The 7,500-nt window shown below is 43.0% G+C and overlaps 1 long non-coding RNA gene across 1 annotated transcript in view; it reads right to left on the bottom strand.

The window, feature by feature from the left end:
- Positions 1 to 274: 274 nt before the first annotated feature.
- LOC138648470 (uncharacterized) overlaps positions 275 to 7,500 on the bottom strand; it is a 124,208-nt gene continuing 116,982 nt past the window's right edge. Inside the window, exon 2 of the long non-coding RNA XR_011315109.1 lies at positions 275 to 567. This is a non-coding gene — a long non-coding RNA (uncharacterized lncRNA). The remainder of the gene's footprint in view (positions 568 to 7,500) is intronic.

Genomic DNA, 7,500 nt, shown 5'->3' with positions numbered 1-7,500 from the left:
AATCCATTCCATCAGAATGACTCATCCCATCTGGATTCTCAAAGTTTTCATTCTCATGTTTTCCCCCTTTAACAAAGCCACAAAATGTTAAATGACATAATTGTGCCATTTTTTTTTTATCATAGCACAAAAGAAGTTTTGTAATTCCTCTGTACTATCCCGCATCTGCTTTTCAGAAATCAATACTGTTTTGTATTCGTTTTCCCCTCGTTGAATGTGACTCTCGGTTTCCCCATTCTTTTTTTTTTTTTTTTACTTTTTTGATAAAAGCAAAAACAGTCAAAGTATTATTTTATTAGGATGAAATTTCCAGTGGAACGGTACGATAAAAATAGCGGAACAATTCTCTGCCGGATAAAAACCGCGCACGGCGTCCAATGACATGCAGAGTAACCCAGCAGACTTCTAATGGGGAGAAGCCAGATTAGCGAGATGTTGCACACGCACGGGATCTGATCTGTATCTGCTCCTTTGTTCTTGAGAACGTGTCATGCTTGGAATTCAAAACAAAAGATGAACTGTATCGTCTGGATGAACCGGGGGTAGATTTCATCATCAGACATAGACCTGTAAAGAACAAGGAGGAAATAAACAAGGCCATTCATGGAAGGAAGATAATAGAGATATGTTTTATTATATCAAAAAAATATAGAGACTAAAGGAATATCGCAGGCGAGAACACAATGTGGCTGATACATGTGATACCGTGAGATAGGAGTATTTAATTGGATAATAAAACACAACAGAACGCAGAAAATACATGCTGATACATACATCACGCCGCTTAACAAAAATCCGTTTATTTCTTTGGAGGCCATCAGCAAGTAAGTCGGAGTCTCCAAACAAAATGTTTCCCTTTTATTTGCAAGGCTTCAAGAGTCATAAACAGGCAACAATTTTTACAGACAAACTAAAAAAAGAAAAATTTGGGGCGGCAATAAAATTTGTACCGCCTCCGATCTACTGATGGCATCAAAAGAAATAAAGATCACTCTGTTTGTCCACTTCGTATGTATAACGACAAGCGTCAATTCTGACCTGCACACGTCGTGAAAGCCTAGACTGCGCCGGAAGATCCGAGATGGAAGAACGAAGACGAGAAAACTGGAAGACCGAAGACCTGGAATGAGCGGAGGGTTGGTTGGGCAGCTGTGGCAGGGGCACGCCCAGGGCAGGGGAGTATTAGTGTTTATTAGTTTTTAACCCCTTGCCAACAATGACAATCAAGACTTTTTTTTTGCATCGACTGGACAGAAATATCAGCCTGGCTACTACATTCACAATAACCTGCAATACCATCCCCTATCTATCATTTCAGCAAACTTTGATAAATCAATAGTAAAAGCAAGCTGAAGAAACCTATGCTAGAGACAGGAGTGCTGCATTCACAATTACACTGCTCAGTACTTCCGTATTATGTCTTCCATGATGCCGTTGGTTTCTAATAAGTGTTATATCTCATTACAGTGCTGAATTCAAAGCTACTCTACACCATGCTAATATATTATGTCCTCCTTGTTGATGTTACATTCTAGTGGTTTTTCTCATTCCAGTGCTGAATTCACAGCTACACTACTCCATAGTACTGTATTATGTCGTCCATGCTGCTGCTGTTTTCTAGTAAGTGTTATATCTCATTCCAGTGCTGAATTCACAGCTATACTACTCTGTACTACTGTATTATGTCCTCCATGTTGATGGTACTTTCAAGTAAGTGTTATATCTCATTTTAGTGCTGCATTCACAATTATACTGCTCAGTAGTGCTGTATTATGTCCTCCATGCTGCTGCTGATTTCTAATAAGTGTTATATCTCATTCCAGGGATGAATTCACAGCTACACTACTACATACTACTGTATTATGCCCTCCATGTTAAGGCTGATTTATAGTAAATGTTTTATATCATTCCAGTGCTAAGTTCACAACTACATTACTCCATAGTACTGTATTATGGCCTCCATGCTGCTGCTGATTTCTAATAAGTGTTATATCTAATTCCAGTGCTGAATTCACAGCTACACTACTGCATACTACTGTATTATGCCCTCCATGTTAAGGCTGATTTATAGTAAATGTTTTATATCATTCCAGTGCTAAGTTCACAACTACATTACTCCATAGTACTGTATTATGTACTCCATGCTGCAGCTGCTTTCTAGTAAGTGTTAGATCTAATTCCAGTGCTGAATTCACAGCCACACTACTCCATACTAATGTATTATGTCCTCCACGGTGATGCTACTTTCTAGTGTTATATCTTATTCCAGTGCTGCATTCACAATTACACTGCTCAGTACTACTGTATTATGTCATCCATGCTGCTGATGATTTCAAATAAGTGTTACATCTTATTCCAGTGCTGAATTCACAGCTACACTACTATATACTACTGTAATATGCCCTCCATGTTAATGCTGATTTATAGTAAATGTTTTATGTCATTCCAGGGCTGAATTCACAGCTACACTGCTTAGCAGTGTATACTTCTGTATAATTTTCTCAATGCCTTTTCTACTTCTAAACATAGAGACAGGCGAGCAAGAGAATCCCTCATGCCTGAGAGACGTAATAGCTGTTCATCTCCTACAACTTCCTCAGCTGAAAATTTAGACAAGCCTGGTGAAAAATGAAAGATACAGTTCATATAATGGTGAGAAATCATGTTATTCCTCTTGTGCACACAGACGACAGCTTATTATGTTTGAATACAGTGAAGAGCAAAAGGGTAACAATGTTTTGAACTTTTGACTTTTCAGGCTCCATATCTGACCATTCACCTCTTCTTTGAAATTGAGATTACTACCATCATTTTATAGACAATTAAATTGTTAATTTTTATTATTTTGTTTGTATTTTGTAAATCCAACATTGGCTTTCAGCAATGCCTGAATCCTTGTGGGCTGCTCTCGATGAGAATAAAACATGTCTCTCCCAAAATCTAACCTGGTACACGTTCCCATAGTTGGTGCATTCTGGACGCCACACTTGGGTCTGCATACAGCTTTTTCTTCACCTCTCCCCACAAGTGTTGGATTGGGTTGAGGTCTGAGGACTGTGGGGCCAATCCAGCCTCTACTTCATTGTCATTGACCCATGTCTTCTCCAATCTCGTCGTATGTTTAGAGTACTTTTCATACCCACAGTACTCGAGTGTACGAAGTAACTCGTCTTGCAGGACACTCACACATAGCTCAACATTGAGACCTTCATCAATCCTGGTCAAGTATCCAACGCCTTTGGCTGGGAAACAACCTCATATCATCAGGCTTCCTCCACTGGACTTCACGGTTCCTTCGATATCTCTTAGTCTTGGTTTTTCCCCTTGTTTATTTCAAAGCTATTTGCACCCATCGGAGCCTAGTATATTGACTTTTGTCTCATCAATGCAAATCGCCCATTTCCAATCTTCTACTGTTCACTTTTTGTACTTTTTTTGCAAACGCGAACCGATGCTTCTTATGATGACATTGACGTTGAGGCTTTTTCACCTTTTTTCGGGCAACCACTGCAGACTTGTGTAATGTGCGTCACACAGTGACCAGGACAGAGCCTTGTGGTACCCCACTTGTAACACTGGGGCCAGGACACTCTTTCAATTGAATGGACAGCCATTTATTACCACTCTTTGAGCCAGTTATAAATCCCCCTAACCGTAGCCTTGTCGATGCCATACTTGGTCGCACGTATAGCATAGACAATAGGCAGCTAAAGATACAGACTGAGGAAACCATCCACAATCTGCAGCATCCCGTCAAGCAGTGGACTAAGACCACCATGACAATGATGTAGTCCTGACTTTTATGATGTTTATTGCCACCTCTTCCAGCTAAAAACGCAAGAAGATGTCCTACCGTACACTGACAGCCGAGGTCCCTTGGCTGAAACAATCTCTTGACCCCAAATCCTCCACTTATTCTTGGAGAATGACAATCAGAGAAGGGATTTCAATTAATTCAATAATATAGGACTCTTAGTCTTGTCCATTTTTTTTTTTAGGGGGGAATTTAAAGTCCCTAAATGTCTCCCGTGGTGTCGCTGTAGAAAAATTAAGCACTTGTCACAAGATCAAATCTGAGCATCTACGGATGAGTCTTGTAGAAAAAAAAAAAAAAGTAATAAAAGCCTCCAATTAAATCTAATAACAATTCCATAATTCTTGAGGCATCCGCATCTCAATGTAAAGTTCAAAGACGTATCGAAAATATATATTTGCTTTTATTTCTTTTGTAGGAACGTGGGCCACCATTGCCCACAATGCGCTCATTCCAAATATTTATTTCATCTTGTCAGTGGAAACATGAAACCTCTTCCCTACATTTCAGGGGATCCATTTAATGGCCACATCTTCATTTGCAAGTTCCTTATTTTAATGCCGATCGCTTTGCTTTTGTATAAATACTTTTAATTGCTTCTCTTGGGCTTTGGCATAACCCACAAGTTCACATTTTGAATGCTCTTCAAATTACATGTTCAGCTTTTTTTTTTTCCCTGCAATTGATCCTTAGCCTATTAATGTTGTGTTTCATTATTTTTGCTCAGGCTGTCTTTCTAATTTGCTACATGTACTATTACAATTTAGCCTCCACTCGGATTTAATAGCTGAGCTCTTGATAAGCTGCTGTAGGACTCAGCCTCTGTTACATTGTGTATCTTATGGTAAATACTGCAAAACACAGCAATTAGCATGACATTCACGTAAGACGCATAGGTCAAAGCCTACCTGAGCGCTCATCAGACAGGAAGAATTGACAGGAAAATGAGTACCCCTTAATACATCTCCTTTTCTTATTAGTACCATTCAGTGCACTTCAAAATGGACACGGTAGTACTTATGGGTGAGAAGGGCATCGCAGGAAATCTTCCTGACAGACAGGCTGCTCGAACTTTACACTCATCAGTATAAACACGAATAATGGCTCTTATGCATAAACTTGCTTCTGCATATACTGTTACTACATGCATAGATTACATGCACGCATAATAAACGCTTATTTTTAAAGCTTTATTGACTTTACTGCATGTAAACACATTTGGTGTATAAGCTGCGAAATCCCTCGGCACATACACCATCAGTAGCCATGGACTTGCTGCCTTTTTTCGGCCCCTGGTTCCTTTGTTTTTGTGCATAGCTGAGTTACTTGACCTTGTTTCCATAAATAAATGTTGACTTTTGGCCGCAATTAGTCCATGAAAATGACTTCTAAGCAGACTTCTTCCCATAGTAGATGGGTGTAGCTGGTCCCAGTGGTTGACGCCAGTTCTGAGTTGATGCCACTGCTGGACAGCTACCGATTTCAGAGGAAAGCAACTTGATGTGACTGTCATCTGCTGCACTAAGTTTCCCTGTCGGAACATCTTTAATCCTGAATGTTGACCATTTCTTGATGTTTCTTAAAAAGAGCTTGAACAGCGCATCTCAAAACCCGAGATTTTATGGAAATATTAATAGAATCATGTAGAAAACGTAAACCCTCTGGTAATAAAATGTCCAGGAATACAAAAAAGAAACCATTATGGATAATTAATAAGATAAAAACAAAGGGCTGAAAAATCTTGAAGGCAGAAAATACTGAAATAGTATTTCAGGAGTGTAAAGAGGCAATGAAAGAAAAGAAATGAAGGTAGGCAGATGGCATTCATCCACGGATACTGGGGGAGCTGAGCTCAGTAATTGACTGACCGGTGTACATCATATCCTCTTGTAATAGAGTCGGTGCCACAGGATCACAGTGTCCCATACGGTATAATGGCCACACATAATGCTCCATACTGTATAGTGGCCACATTATGCTCCATACTGTATAATGACCCCACATGATGCTCCATACTGTATAATGGCCCCACACGATGCTGGGTACAGTATAATGGCCACACATGATGCTCCATACTGTATAATGGCCCCACATGATGCTCCATACTGTATAATGGCCACACATAATGCTCCATACTGTATAGTGGCCACATTATGCTCCATACTTTATAATGGCCCCACATGATGCTGTGTACAGTATACTTGCCCCACGTGATGGTCCATACAGTATAATGGCCCCACATGATGCTTTGTACAGTATAATGGCCCCACACGATGCTGGGTACAGTATAATGGCCACACATGGTTACCCCACCCCCATCATTGCCTTTTCCATCACTACACACACCTTTCCCCACACACCCTTGCAGCAGCCGGCAGCTTCCACTCCCACGGCACTGAATGGTGTCATCCAGCTGTGCCCTGACTGCTCATGTCTCTGCAGCTGTGATACACCACTGATAAAGACCTCTCCGTGTCTCCTGTGCCAGTCAGTGTCAGAGCGAGGAGTAATATCTGCTCCGATCCGACTCAGCCAGTGTCTGCTCCGTACACCTCGTACACATGCGACTCTGCTCCATACACCTCGTACACATGCGACTCTGCTCCATACACCTCGTACACACACGACTCCGCTCCGTTCACCTCATACATACACTGCTCTTCCCCGTACACCTTGTACACACATGACTCCGCTCCATACACCTTGCACATGCGGCTCTGCTCCGTACACCTCGTACACACACGGCTCCTCCCCATACACCTCATACACACACGGCTCTGCTCCATACACCTTTCACACTCTGCTCCGATCCGCACACCTCTTACACACATGGCTCCGCTCCGTACACATTTTACACAAACAATTCCGCTCCATACAGCTTTCACACGCTGCTCCGCTCCGTACACCTTGTACACACACGGCTCCGTCCACCTCTTACACACACGACTCCGCTCCATACACCTTTCACACGCTGCTCCTATCCATACACCTCGTACACACACGGCTCTGCTACATCCACACTGTAAACACCTCTTGACCTCACACTTACGCTTACCCTTGTCCGGCGCCATGGCAACCAGCAGAGTCCTGTACACGGAGGTCCTCCCGATCATGTGACCCCCTGACTCCTCCCATCCTGTGACTTCATCACAGGTCCTGTGCGCACAGAGCAGCCAATATGTGGTGTGCTGCTCTGCGGGTGCAGGGACTCCGGGAGCCGACCGGGTGACACCTCCCAACCAGTGCGGGACAGTAATGTCCCGCCCGGGATCGCGGGGCTGACTGTCAAAATCAGGACAATCCCGCTGGATCCGGGATGATTGGGAGGTATGGCAGTGGGGATTGCGGTGATCTGTACTTGGAGCAGTGGGGATGGCAGGGATCTGGACTGGGAGCACTGGAGACCGCAGGGATCTGTACTGGAAGCAGTGGGGATTGCGGTGATCTGTACTTGGAGCAGTGGAGACTAATGGGATCTGTACTGGGAGCAGTGGGGACCGCAGGGATCTGTACTGGGAGCAGTGGGGATTGTGGTGATCTGTACTGGGAGCAGTGGGGATTGCGGTGATCTGTACTTGGAGCAGTGGGGACCGCAGGGATCTGTACTGGGCGCAGTGGGGACCGCAGGGATCTGTACTGAGAGCAGTGGGGATTGCGGTGATCTGTACTTGGAGCAGTGGGGACTG

The sequence above is a fragment of the Ranitomeya imitator genome, chromosome 8 (assembly GCF_032444005.1).
Source record: "Ranitomeya imitator isolate aRanImi1 chromosome 8, aRanImi1.pri, whole genome shotgun sequence".
Classification (NCBI taxonomy): Eukaryota; Metazoa; Chordata; class Amphibia; order Anura; family Dendrobatidae; genus Ranitomeya; species Ranitomeya imitator.
Note: the sequence above shows the minus strand (reverse complement) of the source record. Positions and strands in the feature narration are given on the sequence as shown.